Genomic DNA, 14,633 nt, shown 5'->3' on the forward strand with positions numbered 1-14,633 from the left:
CCTATGCACCAGACACCTTATCTACTGTTCAGTGCTACTGCACAGCCTTTCTGGACCACAGAAAAGCAAAAGCGTTTCGCAGCAGCTTGGGCGTTCGCCTGGCCACTGCAAGAAATGGGATTTTCTGTATAACGCAGACTTGAGCCCTCTGAAAAGACACCTGTGCATTTCTGTGTGCTACTGATTGCAGTGATGAGAGAGGAACAAAGTAAACCTAATGGCAGTAGGATAATGGGGTCGTCAGATGTGTTTTTCCTAAGCTACTAGAGTTTTGCTAGTATTTTGTGGTTATTTGCCAGCATACTGCTGTTATTTCAGTTCTCACTTTATTTCTGGAGGGAGACACTCCAGAATGCAATCTGAAATCTGAGTCAGTCTAAGCTGTGAAGTTGGGAAGAGATTTGTGACCCAAAAAACCCCATGCTCTTCTTTAATTTCTTATTTTTAAACAAAGAGGGAAGCAGGTTCTGTATAAGGTTCTTTTTTTGCTCCTGAGGGGAATAAGTGCGGCAGAGATCAGAGCAGCTTATTGTAGATATCACCATAACTCCTAGAGGCCCGTGCTGCGCTGTAGAGACGAGAGTGGCTGGAGTCCCTACCCCAGAGAGTTTCTGTGGCACAGCATAGTGCTACTGTGGCAAAGAAGGTCTTTCCTCGAATGCATAGGTATGTGCATGTATATCCAGGTGTTTTATGCTGGGAGTGTAGAATGGGTCTTGCATGACAGAGCACAGCTAATTATGAATTTGTGCCAGCCATGTTATTTGTGAATGATGGAGGGGAACCAAGCTGTGAATACAAAGCAATCTGCTGAAATGAGAGTGAACGTATAAAAGCACAAATATCCTTATTCGGTGTCCTTTGAGAGCAGGGATTTTCTTCTTGTGCAGCCTTGTCCCAAGCTACTCACATCTGGCAGCAGGTACCAATTTAAAAGACTTACTAAAGCTGCAAGTTTTACGTTTGCATTTTTTAAAAATTTATCATAAAAGCCAATTTGTATGAATAGTTATGAAATGAAGTGTGCTTCTGAGAGGGCAGTACAATAGATCACACATAAATAAGCTAGCCTTCAGTAAATGTGGTGTCAAAGAATGCGTGAATCTTCCCTCATCGTATAGTCATAGGGTGATGCATCATCTGGGGCAAGGGGACTCTGGTTCACGGGCAGGGCTCTAATTGTTACCATATATGAACAGAAAGTAACAGTAGACTGTCCACCTCTCTGATTTCCAAGGAATGACCTGTTAATTAGTGCACTTGGGGCTGAACTCATGCACCGCTGAAGTCAATGGGAGATATATTAGTCTCCACATGCAGTGTATCCAGCCCCTCCAAGAGGAAGGGTTGTTGTTCAGGACCCTGGATTGGGAGAACCAGTTTCTGGTCTGGGGCTCGACAGCAGCTTGTCCAGTGAGACCAAGCTCCTCAGTCTTGTGATATCTCAGTTCAGCACCTCCTACGTAGAGATGGTTTCTCTCCTAGAAATTCCTGTACCATTGGACTGCTATCTAAGAGGGGTTCTCATTGTGAAGCTGAGCAGACAGGCAAATGAAGCACTGACTAATGTCCCATGTGCAGAACAGTAGATGCTAGGTAAGGGAAGCCTAGCAATTTATCAAAAGAGTGTATTGACTTGTGAACCAAACAAGGTGAGTGCAGCTGATGGACACACTGCCAAAGCCCAAGGTGTTGCTGTGGGAGGAGTGCAGGTGAAACCTCCCAAACACCTAGTTAAACTGGAGTCTCCTGGGACGCTCCTGCAGAACATGCCTCCCAGCTCATGCTGTTGGCTTGTGTTTGTTTGGGGTGTTCCTCGTGGTGTCTCTGGAGCTGGCTCCCGCTCACGCAGGCCAGTGTCTCCAGTGTTCTTTGAAGTCATTGTTTCTCTTGAAGTTGGGAGGATGAGAACCTCTCCTTCCCAAATTGATCTCTCCACCCCATCAGCTTGCAAAGTTGTTTGGGTGTGGGAGCAAAGACTATCTGGTGGATCCAGTTCTTACCGTGAGTTTGAATTACAGGGCTGTGCCTTTTGCATTCAGCTTGATCCTTTTCTCTACTTCAGCGTGTTTTGAAGTGCTCTGCTTGTCAGTAAAAACATGTGTAGGGTACCGTGTTTAGAGAAGATGCTGTGTGAAAGGTAGTTTGGCTGGAGGAATGGTTTCAGTGTGAGTCTGGGCACTGAGAACTCCTGAATTCATCGCATTTGTATCTCAGTTTTTGAGACTCTTGATCTTACATCTTCAAACTTTATATTCAAACTTCTTTGCTTTGTTCTTAGAAAAAAGAAAAAAGTAGAGATTTTCATCATTCCTGGAACAGTAGATACCGCGAGTGCAGAAATGTCCCCCACTAAAATGGCAACCGTACCCACACAGAGCATCATTTTAAGACTAACCTTCAAAACCTAGTCTCACCTACCAGAGGACTTCAGCTAATGGAAATCCCCTGATTCCCTGTTACTGTGTGCTGACCCTTCTTCTCCCCCTTTTCTTTACTGTGCTTATGGAGAAGCAAACCCAGATGGGCTGACAAGAAATATGTAGATCCCTAAAAAAATTTATGCGTTGCATAGTGCAGAGGAACCTGGGATATTTCTAGCTGTTGTCTTTGACACACTGCAGACCACCTGGGTGCAGGCAGCTACTCATGGCAAAGAGCAGATTAAGAGGAGGAAGGAGTGGTGATTCATGTGTCTCGAGCTGGTTGAGGGTGACTGTAATGTGACCTTCGACTTCTGTGTAGACGTGTGTGGTGAAAATTGATCAGCTGGGCTTTGCGAAGTATGTGATGAAAAGTAGTGTGTGAGGGGTAAGTCTCCTTGCACAGCAGCCTGCTCCTGGGCAAGTCTTGGTTCTTATAGCAAGTCTGTGTCAGAGCAGCTTGGAGGATCCATACGTGCGTTATGTGTTTGTAGCATTGCCATCATTCACCTAAGCAGGTGTTTTCCTTAAAATAACAGTTCTTGTAATCTTGTGATTTGGGGAAAGTTCTGCTTTCTTGTGCCTATGCTTGTACAGAAAAGCTGAGATTCTGAAGGCAAACAGGGGACGATTGACTTTCTATTTTAATTGTCTCAGGGTTTAACCTATGATTTTTATAGTCATGATTCTCTGAGTCATTGGGAGTAGCAATATGGATCTATGTTCGTGTGCACCATCTATCCTGTTCTGTATCAGTTCAAGCTTTGGGGTGGTCGTGGTGAGGTTTCTTTCCCTAGCAGAAAGCAAAGTTGTGTTTGCAGCTGGTGAGTGGGATATTTCACCACAGTTGGATGATCTTTCCCTGGGTCATGGATTGCCCTGGGAATGAGGCTACTTCACTCTGGCTCCCCATGTCACTGTCTCTTCCTACCTGTGGTCTCCAGCCCTGGTCTTGCCTTCTGGCCACCGAAGCCTGCCTGCCAGACGGGAGTAACGAATTAGTCTCAGAATTAGGAGGTGAATACTGGAAACACTCTTCAAGCAGCACATCTGTGCTTGTTTTTCTGTTGTCCCAGGGTATCTTGGCCAGATGTAGCATAGGAGTGGAAGCTTTTGCTTCTTTGTAAAAAGCCTTATGGAGCTTATTGAATTTTCTTTTTTTTTGCCCTCCTTTTTGGCCCATTTGGAGGGCCACAGACCAATGTGCCTTTTGGAAACAGGCAAGGGCTCAGCGCTCGGCAGTGTGTCGGGAGCTGGGTGCGGCTGCAGCAGGTCAAGAGGCTCAGCCCTGCGTGTCCTTCTGCTACACATCTGTCTAAACAGTCCTACTGCAGGAGGCCCCTGTGTCACACAGACGGGCTATTCTGGGCTGGGGAGGGAAGTCCATCTGGGGCACTTGGACTTCTTTTTCTTCTTCTTTTTCTTTTGGGTTTTTTTTCCTTCTTCTTTTTTGGCTTGGCTTCTGGGAAAAGGGCTGTAAAAGGAGGTCAGCACATGGGCTGCTTGGTGAAACAGAACTGCTGGAGAGCTGGGCACAGAATCTGCCTCCTGCTGCTGCTGTTTTCTCTTCAATCATTTATGCTCCAAATGGATAAAATGGTCATCAGTACAGGGAGGTACAAGTCGCAATCTGCAGTATATGTAAGGGAGAAGTAGGCATTTCCTGCACAGGGGTTTTTGTCCCTTGAACTTCCACGAACTGCTCAGCTACTCATGTGTGTCCACAAATTCTGCTGCTCCTGGGTGAATTGTGCAGAGCCATTTCAGGCACGTTAGGCAAATGTGTAAGTGCTGCAGATGTTGTGGCCTGATCCCTGCTGATGTCAACAAAGTGAGAGCAAGCTTAGTTTAACCCCAGGAGAGGCTTGTGACGTTGTTGCTCAACTGCTGGCTTGCAGCCTGCTGGGGCATTACAAAAGGTGGTTCACGATTGCAGAGGTGACAATGTTACCTTCATCCAAACAAAAGAGAACATGAGTCCCTGGATGCTTTTAGTCTCCAAGGTCAAGGAGTCTCTTTCAACCTCTTGAAACTCTCAGAAGTTATATTGGCTTCACGCTGATGCCATTCTTCATTTGATTGTTCTAGCAATAAATGTAACGTGTTTCTGACTGTATTATTTTTCTTCCTTTGAACAGAGGGTACTTGAGCTTCAAAAGCTAGTTTAGAGAGGAACAACTGGTGGATTTCAGTGTCTTCTAGATCCTATATTGCCTAACCTCTGTTTCAGTCTAAGTTGCTGTCAGTTAAATACCCAATAAGAGGGACATCCAGGAAATCCAGGAGAGATTCTACATTGAGCCAGCTGTTAGCTTGCTCTGCCAGGCCGGGTTGGCTCCTTGCTGTGTATCTTTAGAGCTTTGACATATTAGTTTTAAATGTTCAGTCCAAAGGTTTCTCCAGTGGTTTTGGGACACCCTGCTACCTATAGCAATGGCTCCTATAACTGTGCTGCAGCAGCTGCCAAGAAAAACCCGCACCTGAATCCAAGCCTGGAGAGTTCTCCCCATCTTTAATGCTTCTAGCACTTCTTGCTGGGAAGTCTCTTAGCTAAGCCAAGAGGGTTTCCCTCTTGTCTTTTCCTCCCAGTTCAATTGACTTTTGTGTTGCTCTTTTCTGGATAGCAGAGTATGAACTGGAGGGCACCTTCTTTGCCTACCCACACAGCTTTCTTGCCTAACCAAGACTAAGATTTTACCCCCTTTCTGCCCAAGGCTGGGATTTCCATAGGACAGTGAAACTACAAAGAATAACCCCCAATACTCCTGAAGCAAACATGTGGCATCTCTGATACAATGTGAGACTTCAGATTTTTGTGAAGCATATGCAAGTTGTTTTATCGCATACTGGAATAATTCCCACGTGGGCTGGTTTTTCTCTGTGTGTGTGTGTGTGTATGTCTACAGTGTGGTTAGCCTCGAAGCGTAGGGAAAAATGTTTGTCTGCTGTTACACATTCCTTTTCTCCCAAAGAGTCATCCTTGAAGCTGTGAAGAGGTTTGCAGTCATCGTGTTCCCACAAGGATGTTCAGGAGCTGAAACTGTGTGTGTTGCCTCAGAAAAGCTGGAATGAGATCCCAGAACATGTGCTCCTCATCAATATGCGAGCTGCTGTTCATCCACAGCTGGCTCCCCAGAAACGCTGTTTAAAATGAAGAGTGGAAGGTGGTACTGAGTGTGCTCAGAGGAGGGGTTTGTGTGCGTGATGCTACCAGTGGTGGCTGGGCTGTAGAAAAGGAAAGGAATCTTCTATTGCTCCCACCTCAAGCAAGAGGCCTTTATGTTTTGAGGGCTGATGAGTTAGTATCCTTAACTCCCTCTCTCATGGGAGTTTATTTCCAGTGCTTTAGGTGGAATCTACTATGGCTTGCTGATGAGCAAAGCCTGGCTAAGCGTTGGCTGAGGGGAGCTGCAGAGGAAGTGAAACTTTGCACAAGCATCTGGAAGGGTGTAACGCCAAGAGAGGGAGGAGAGTTGTTTAGTTTCACTGACTTTAGTGCAACTGTCCCCTTCTGAAGTCAAAAAAAGAGAAGTTGAGGCTGAAGTGCAGTTCTGGAGGAGGAATGTAGCTGTGCCATGCAGGATAGCACAGTGCAGGGATGCTCAAATGACGGAAATGTCTCTGGATGCAGCTGGGCAGCTTCGATTGCATCAGCCTGAGGCTGTGCCGCGGCAGGGAGGGCCGAGGGAGGCTCAGAGCGAGCGCAGCAGAAGCATGGTGTGCTGAAGGGTCTCAGGCCGAGGTTCCCACACTTGGGAGTCCGTGCTTGCTGCATGGCAGGGTGTGAGCCAGGAGCCAGCGTAGTCTTAAGTAAATGAGAGGTGGGAAGCCCTTGTAGAAGTTAACTCCAGCTTTTCACTCACCTCTTCAGTTTGGGCTGCTTTTCTGCAGTTACACTAGCTGACAGCAGTAAGAGCCTCTGCCAAGACCAAAATCTTCACCCTAAAGTTAGCAGATGGGGAGACAGAAGTCACGTGGTGGCTGACCCCTCTCTGCCTGCAGTGGCTGTAGCTGTACCGTGCGGCTGCCCTGACCCGAAGAGCGGGGGAGCCGAGGTCCTTCCCCTGCCAGCTCTCTTCTGCTCCGCTCAGCTCTTTGCTCTTCCCGGGAACTCGGGGAGTGCCCTGTTTGTTATGAAGTGTGTCCAGGGCGTGTGTGTGGAGCTGGGATGGCCTGTCTCTGCCTGACCCCACCCCGGCTGCTGGTGCCGTTCTCGCAGGATGACTTCTGGCAGAGGGAAGCGGGAGCTGGGAACAGCAGTCTGAGCAAATAAACCGCAGGATCATGACTGCGAGCTCCTGGAGACTGGCCATGGGGCGCGAGCCTGTCCCACTGACCTCTGGACATTTTCAGTGCAGAACCGAGGGAAAAAAAGATCCACTAAGACAGCTTGTGGAAAAAGAGGCTCCAAGGACTTAACGTCTTCCTTCTGCTTTCCGTGAGGCAGAGCCCATGGCAGGACAGATGTGGTCTGTGCTCCAGTGACTGTTTCATTTTTCCTTGCGGACCCCTGGTGCCTGGAGCTGTGTGAACACACAAAAGAGGGCAGGCCAGGCCTTTTACTGCTTCAGTTTGTATTACAATTATTTTTTAAGATCACTTCCCCGGCGAGTCGCTTTGCTTTCAGCCTTTTGTATTGTCTCCTGGCTATTTCTTCAGGGTGGGAACTAGTCCAGTCCTGCTTGCTGCACCGAGCTCATTCTTGCTGTGATACATTCACACATGAAGTCTCTTTAGCTTCTGCAGTCTTATGTCCCCTTTTATTTTAAAATAAGTTACGTATGACATAAATTACACATTCAGGTAAGATCTGAGCCGCTACATCAGGCATCTGCTGTCTGCCCATCCTACTGTCATTGACCCCTTGCTTGTGTTCTTTGCAGCTTAAAGGCTCTCCTGAGTTTGTGTTGGGTGTTTAAGTGATGTGATGTACTGGAAATGTAGGTGAACAGTATTGGAAATGCTCATCTGGACCAGTAATAAATTCCCCCTGCCCTGGGCCTGCTGTCAAAATGTCAGTGAGATTTATGGCTCTTAGGGGCCTACAGATTCTCTGAGCTTCTTGCTGCTCGGGGAGTTGGTACCAGCTGGGCTCGGGCAGTAATGGAAGAAGCATCACAGCCTTCGGGGAGCTGGCATTTGCCCTCTTTTATAGGCAGTGGGGTGACTCAAGGCTGAGGGGGTTAAACTCCAAGTGAAATCGCTGGCCTGTAGCAAAGCCTTGCTGCTGTGAGTGTGCAGTGCCGAGGCGAGCGAGAATGTGTCATCACGACAGCGAGAGAGATGCTGTCGGAGATGATCTCTCATCTCCCAGAGGCTGTGCTTACGGTCCCAACTGGTTTCTGCGGCGCAGCTGGGGCAGTGCTGTCGCTCCCTTAGCTGGAGCACGCAGAAGTGGAAACACTCGTGCCTCGCTCCCGAGATGAATACCTTTGCTGTTCGTCTGCTTACTTTAGAGAGCTCTCCTTCCCTTGAAAGGAGCCCTTGGCAGAGCGTGTATTTGTGAGGGAAGCGGGTATAGGGGAGGACAATTTTTTAGCAAGAGTTGGTGCTTTTTCTGGGCAGTTAATCCAAGCACATGCTTGGGAAGGACTCCAGCTCCGCTGAGCAGCCAAGCGCTCTGGATCTGCTTGTGGCTGCCAGCAGCCCTGGGGTGGACACTTAAGCTCAGACCAGGCACATGGAGGTGAGAAAGTCAGGGGTGTGTTTTCTGTGTACCCTCCAGTGCTGTGACACTGATCTGTTTGGGGCCCTCCTGATCATCACTGCTGTGAGCAGGAGGCGTTTTCGGTGCAGTGGGAGTGTGTCGTCTTGTCACTTGATTAAACCTTGCCTGGCCACGCTTGGCCCATACCAGGTTCACAGGATTTGACTTCAGAGCTCTTTAAACAAACCAGAATGGACTGGATGGAGCCCAGCGTTCCTCTTCCTCAGTGCCTGCTCTGTTCAGGCCGCTGGTCCTCAAACGGCAAGGCTGTGTGCCATCGCACTGCTGTGTGATGGCATTATTTTCAGCAGCCCTCATTAATGCCAGTGAAAGCCTTGCTGTCTGCAGCGGCCGGGCCAGCCCTCAGCAGCTGCTCGGAGGCTCCGGTCAGTGCCAGGCGTTTCGCTGCCTGATTTGAATGGCCGATGTGATTTGAACAGCTCCCTGCTCCTCCCGTGATCGTGCTGTCATGGGCAGGTGTCAGTCAATAGCAGAATTGTTCTCCCAGTAAACAAGTGACGGTGTTTTTGGAGTTGTACTTCATGTAGCGGCAGCACAGCGTGTGGACGGGGTTGATAATGTGGGCTGTCTTGGGGCTGGTTGGTCTGAAAGCTCATGAACCACCTTCTTGCGTGTCTTTGCAAAGCCCGCATGGGTGTTTCGTTGTGTGCCTGCTTCCTGTGCTGTGTCTCGCACTTGGAAGTGTTTTGTACTGAAGTGTGTCCCTGCAGGATGGAGCTCGCAGCCCAGCGGTGGGCCTTTTGGTGGACACAGATCCTGACCGTCACAGCAGTGATCCAGGAAACGTCTGGGAGAGGCCCCTGCTCTCGCTGCTGCAGACACCCAGCGTGCACCCGACGGCTGAGCTAACTTGTGGCTCTGGGAGATCCGTGTATATCTGGCACACTGAGTCAGTCCTTTAGGGGTTTAGGGCTTTCCCATCAGGACAAATAACTATTTTTTTCTTTCTTCTTTCTCATAAAATAAAATAATTAGGGCATCCACCCACCTCTTGGCTGGCATCCTGCAGTAATAAGCCAGCATGAGTTTGTAGTGGAGGAAAGCAGGTCTTGCCTCATATTCCTAAGGCAAAGGTTTACAAAGGAGTATGAAAGGGAAAATTAGTTTTCCCCCTTCTGGCAAAATTACGTCAGAAGAGGGTCCCATCAAAGCTTCTGAAAGGCAGGCTGTGAGTTTGGCCTGACACTGCTGATTCAATAAGGTACAGTGGGAATAGGGTGTTTCAGAGGTGCACAGGCGAGGGGCTGTGCTACTGTGTGTGCACACAACCGGACTTATTTCGTCTGTGCCCTGGTCCACAGCACTGAAGTTAGAAATCCTCATGCTACAGATTTTTATCTCCCCTCTTACCCCCCCTCCCCGAGGCTGTGGGGTTTGCTCGGGTTTTGTGCAGCCTGAGGGCATGTGAGGCTGCTGAGAGCCCTAGGAGCAGCCGTGCCGGGGGCCGAACCGCCTCTCTGGGGCAGGACACGGTCGGACTGGGGGCTTGGAGGGTGCTGCTGGGCCTGGCCGGTGCAGTGTGACGTTCAGAGCCCAGCTGTGAGGGAGCGGCACACTTCCGACAGGCCTGCGAGGGGCAATGCGGGGAGATCCCACACTGGACCATGACTGGAGAATAAATCCTGGAAAATAAATCCCAGAAGACTGCTGTTTGGCCTCATGAGTTGGACCCCAGGCTAGAAACCCAAGAAAATCTCTTTCCATTCTGCATGCTTGGTCCTCAGATTTCCTTGGAGATGTTTAGTCTTGGATTCTTTAAAAATACTCAGGTTTGGCTTTGTGCTGTACTGCAGGTCCCGAGACCTGTTCCTGGGTATCTGATCTGATCTTGCTCCCGTTCTCATTAGAGGCTGTGAGTGACATGCTAGCTCTTGGGCTGCTGCGGCTGCCGCTGGAGCTTACGCTGTGTGTGTATGTGCGGGGTGCTGCTTCTCAGTTAACTGACCGAGCATTGCTTCATCCTGCCCCGCTCTCCTCCTTACCCATGTGGCTGTTTCCATTTCTTTCGGGTTGCCTCCTAGGAAAGCACAATTTAGCAAATGCGATTTTTCCACTACATTGCTTCCGAGTTCTTTCTCATGTTGGGTGTTGCTGTGCTTTGTGTGTCCAACAACCATAGCATTTACAGTCAAATGATTTTCTGTCTTGTCTAATATCTTCTTTAATCCAGTTTCATTTCTCTGACTTCCAGAAATCCATTAGAATCATTTCAAAAGTGACATTTCCAGTACCTGCTCCATTAACATCTCCCTTCTTACCCCTCAAGTACTTTCCAAAGCTTGTTATTTTCAAGTAAAGCCCAGAAAGAAAAGAATGAGATCAGCAATGCTGCTAAAAGAAACCCATGAGAATGAGGAATTTACAATTAACTATTCCTTCAGAGCAGGACTGTATTAATGTGTCACTGTTAACATTTTGCTACAGGGCAAGTAGAGATTGTATTGATGACTCTGGATAAGCTTTAAATTATAGTGGAAATGAAGACTGAAATAGCAATAAGACCAGTGTCACAGTAATATTGTCTGCAAAGAACAGATGTTCACTCTGAAGGCTGTGACTTTTTTGGACAAGGAGAGGGACAAATCCCTCTCTCACTCTGGGGAAAAAATACCATCCCTCAGATTTGTCAGGATGATCCCACTATTCCAGGTCTGTCCTGGTCAAACTGGCTTGTCTGGTCTGGCTGTGTTACTTTATATTGAATTATCACTGGTGAAATTTGCCAAAATGGCAGGTTGGGTTGCAAGGCCCGTGCCTTTATGGGAGGATCATAAAGCAGCTCTGATGTTCTTGCTCCTAGTGCCAAGCACAACAGGGCCTTGGAGCACGAAGGCAGTGTTCTTAGGTGTCTGTGTGCTGACAGTAGCTATGAAGCCCTCCCCTGGGTTGCAGCCCTGCAGTTAGGCATCATGCCAGCCCAGAACTGGGGGCTGTCCATGCCCCGAATGAAGCAATCATGCTTGCTGTGCCGCCGAGATTGTTGGCCTGTTCTGGATTGACCAAGGAGCTGATGCGTTCATCTGGCCTGCGGTGATGTTGTAGAGATGAAGGACAATAGATGAAACATCAGCTTTTCCACAAAGGCCGTTGTGGAATATAGTCATTTTAAAGGCAAATCTTTCAGGCAGTTGATTTACAATAATACAAATTTAAGGCCAGCTTTTTTTGTTTTGTTTTTAAATAGGGATGAAAGCACCTAGGTGCTTTGAAATTGAGAGGAGTTGAGCACCCCATGTTCTTACAAATCTCGTCCTGGGCAGGGAGCCTGCCCCCACTCTCTGCCACGGCTGCTCTCGCTGATTTGAAATGCTGTGCGGCGTGAGGTCTCACCATCTCCCGTGAGCAAGCTGCTGCCGAGGAGTTCATACACCTGGTGCCAGGCTCACAGTTGCCTTTCATGTGCTGTGGTCCATGGATTATGTCCAGGAAAGGAGTTGGTGGAGGAAAACAGCTAGGAAAATACTGCAGGAGGTAGGTCCAAAGCAGCTCTGAATGGCCCTTTCATCCTTGTCTCAGAAGTCATCAAGGGCCGTAGAAACAGAAACTCTGCGAAACTGGCTTTGAAGGGATCATGTCCCGTCTCCTCCCCACCAGAGTCCATACGTCTGGAGGAGGGAAGCTTATTTTGTGTGGCTCTGTTGTGCTGCTTGCGAAAGACTGCTTTTTTTTTTCTTCTGACGCCTGTGTAAATCTTTCCCAAGACGGTTTCTGTGCTGGAGGTGGGCTGTCGGCGCAGAGCTGGTCCCAGCGCTAGCTCCAGGCCCACTGGGCACCTTGGTGGCCGGGGGAGAGGGAGCTCAGCTGGTCTGAACAGAAGGGCTGTGCGAAGGCCGTGGTTAGTGTTGTTGCAGCAGGATGCGGTGCCGATGCCGAGAGCTCCTGGCGTCTTCTCTCCTCAGCGCCATGGCATGCCTGGAGGGACAGGCCCATCTCAGTGAACGGTCACGTCTTGGTCTCTTTTGGGGGGACTGAAACTTTTACAATGATCTTTGTTAGGGACCTTGCTTGGAGGAGATTATTTGTTGTGAATTAGTGTTCTTACGTCTCCTCCCACCTTGTTTCTTTTGCAAACTGTCCTCTTTATCCTCCTCCAAACTCTTCCTTAAACCCTTCCTGTGCATACTTGGCAGCCAGTAGCTAGTGGGTAGTCACTATTTATCACACTAGCTGTGCAGCTTTCCGACTGATCTGGTGCCTGCCAGTTTTCTTGTGTACTTCTGATTGCAAGCCCTTCGGGACTTGGCTGTCCCTGTGCTCCGGTTGGTTCAGCGCCTCGCAGGTGGGGATATGCTCCCGGGGGAACGTGGGGCTGGCTGCAATCCGCTCACTGGGCTGCAGTGCCTGACCCCAAGGCTGGATGCTTCTGCGTCCTGCATGCCTGTTTCTGCTTCTCCTAGACTTGCCACGGGACTAAAATCTCACGCAGCCTTTGCTATTGCATATCTCTTGCGTTTTGCAGTGTTGATGATTGTGGACTTCTTTGCCTGGTTGATCTCCTCCTTGGCCCTGCCTTTTCTAGATGTGCATGTGACATCAAGGGTAGCGAGGCAAAGTACTTATGAAGTGCAGCGAAGCACCTGCTTTGCTGCAGCAAGGACATCTGTATTGACTGGGCTCCCTGCAGTTTGGGAACGGGCGCTTTCACCTTTAAAATCCAACTCAAAGGCTCCTGCATAAACAGTGAAATAGGATCTCCCCCAAAGGGAACAGTTTGTATAGTTAAATCTAAGTATTACTGGAAAAGAAAAATACAACCTTCGTCATCCCTAGCTCTGTCAGGGCATGGACGGCGTTACGTCTGTGGGATTCCTGTGCCTAGAGCAAGCCTGGCTTGCCTGGGAAGAGAGATTTTTCTGGAAGTAGGTTAATGTCTTTCTGTGACTCTTAAAATACTAATGAGTTCATAGCATCTCTTCCACATGCTCAGATCCTGCTGTCCAAAATGTTCAACAGACCCTCAGTGGACCTTTCCAGCCTGTAGTTTTGGAAAATACAGGGTGTGTTTACCTGCATCTTTTCTGTGAGTTCCTCAAACATGGTACAGCCTGATTCTTATTAAGCTGCGCTGAGCAAAGCTTTTGCCTCCAGTCTGAATGACTGAACAACCTGCATATATAAAGGCTTTGTGGGAGCGTTAGGGAATGTCTGCCCTCACGTGCAGGATTACGCCTGTACAGTGGTTTGGAGGATAAAATGGCTGCTCATTCCTGCACACAGGGAGCAGCTGAGCACTGGGAACTTGGGAAGCTTATAGGAAGCGGAGGGTCTCCTGTAAAGTGTTGGTGGGTTGCCTGGGGCAGAAGAGGGCTCTGGGCTTCCCAGGGTGTCTGGGTGCGGGGAGAAGAGCACATTTTTTTGAACACCTTCCAGCCAGGACCCTTGAGGACTCGAGCCGGGGCTCGAGTCCAGCTTGGGTCTCTGTGACCGGAGCCAGGATGTAAAAGAGGGGCTTCTTTCTCTGGTACCCCTGCTTCTAGAAGGGCTGAAGCCCACCAGGGAGAAAGCTCTCACTTTCATTGTGGTTTTGACCAGTTGTACCTGGCATCCAGGGTTAGCTTCTGGAGAGAGGCTGGGAAACAGTCCTCTTTGGGAGAAGCAGTCACGCTGTACTTTTCCTGCTGTTCAGCCCATGGGTTGCTCTCTGAGTCAGAGAAACCAGCTCCAGGCTGGCAACTCAAATGGTCCTGAGTTCTAGTCTTTCCTCTGTGGGTAGGAAGTCCTAGGAATATGCACATACGTGATCCATAGCTATGTGCACAAGCTCGTTCCGTCCCTTGCTTCTCTAACCATCACATTTGTTGTCTCCCATTAGTCTAGTACCTGAGAAGGTGCTGTGCCCGCAGTTGCTTTGGCCAAGCACTGCTCTGGCATGTGTTTGAGGCCAGGCCATGTGCATTTCCATGCATGGGCAGCAGTTGGGTTGGGGTCTGAGCAGCACGTGGATTGCAGCAGCTGTGTTTTCGCACAAAACAGCCCCATACACATGGTGGTTGCCGCTGCAATGAGTGACTGGGAATTCTGGAAGAGACAGGCAAAGCCTCGATGGCTTTTTTTCTTAGAGCAAAATCTGGGGTGAGGGGAAAAATCCATGGCCATGCAGGAGGGAACTGTGTGGCAGTGATGTATCTTGACCGTTACTACTTGAGACACTGTTGGACACTGTGGTCAGTTTAATGCTTCCAGGAATGAGACATTGATTCATCTGTGGTCAGTGTATTTTTAAAATGATGCCACTAAGCTGTCAGTCTGGCTTCTCCTGGCCAAGTGTGGCCTTTGCAAGGCTATTTTCCTCAGGACTCCCTTGTGCTGGTGACCTGAATTTCTATTCTCCTTGCTCAGTCTGGTTCCCGTGGTGTTGGGTTAAGTAAGTACTGCCTGATCTGCATGTGTGGAGCAGATCCTGCTGCCATCTTGGCCAGTGGTGGTGGCCCAGCTCGCATGGGTGCCGTCCTTCACTGCAGTCCTGACAGCAGCACAGATCA

At 49.1% G+C, this 14,633-nt stretch overlaps 1 protein-coding gene across 1 annotated transcript in view; it reads left to right on the top strand.

Moving 5' to 3' along the window:
- SEPTIN5 (septin 5) overlaps nt 1-14,633 on the top strand; it is a 50,356-nt gene that overhangs the window by 776 nt on the left and 34,947 nt on the right. The window lies entirely within an intron of this gene.

This window comes from Apteryx mantelli, chromosome 17, assembly GCF_036417845.1.
Source record: "Apteryx mantelli isolate bAptMan1 chromosome 17, bAptMan1.hap1, whole genome shotgun sequence".
NCBI lineage: Eukaryota > Metazoa > Chordata > Aves > Apterygiformes > Apterygidae > Apteryx > Apteryx mantelli.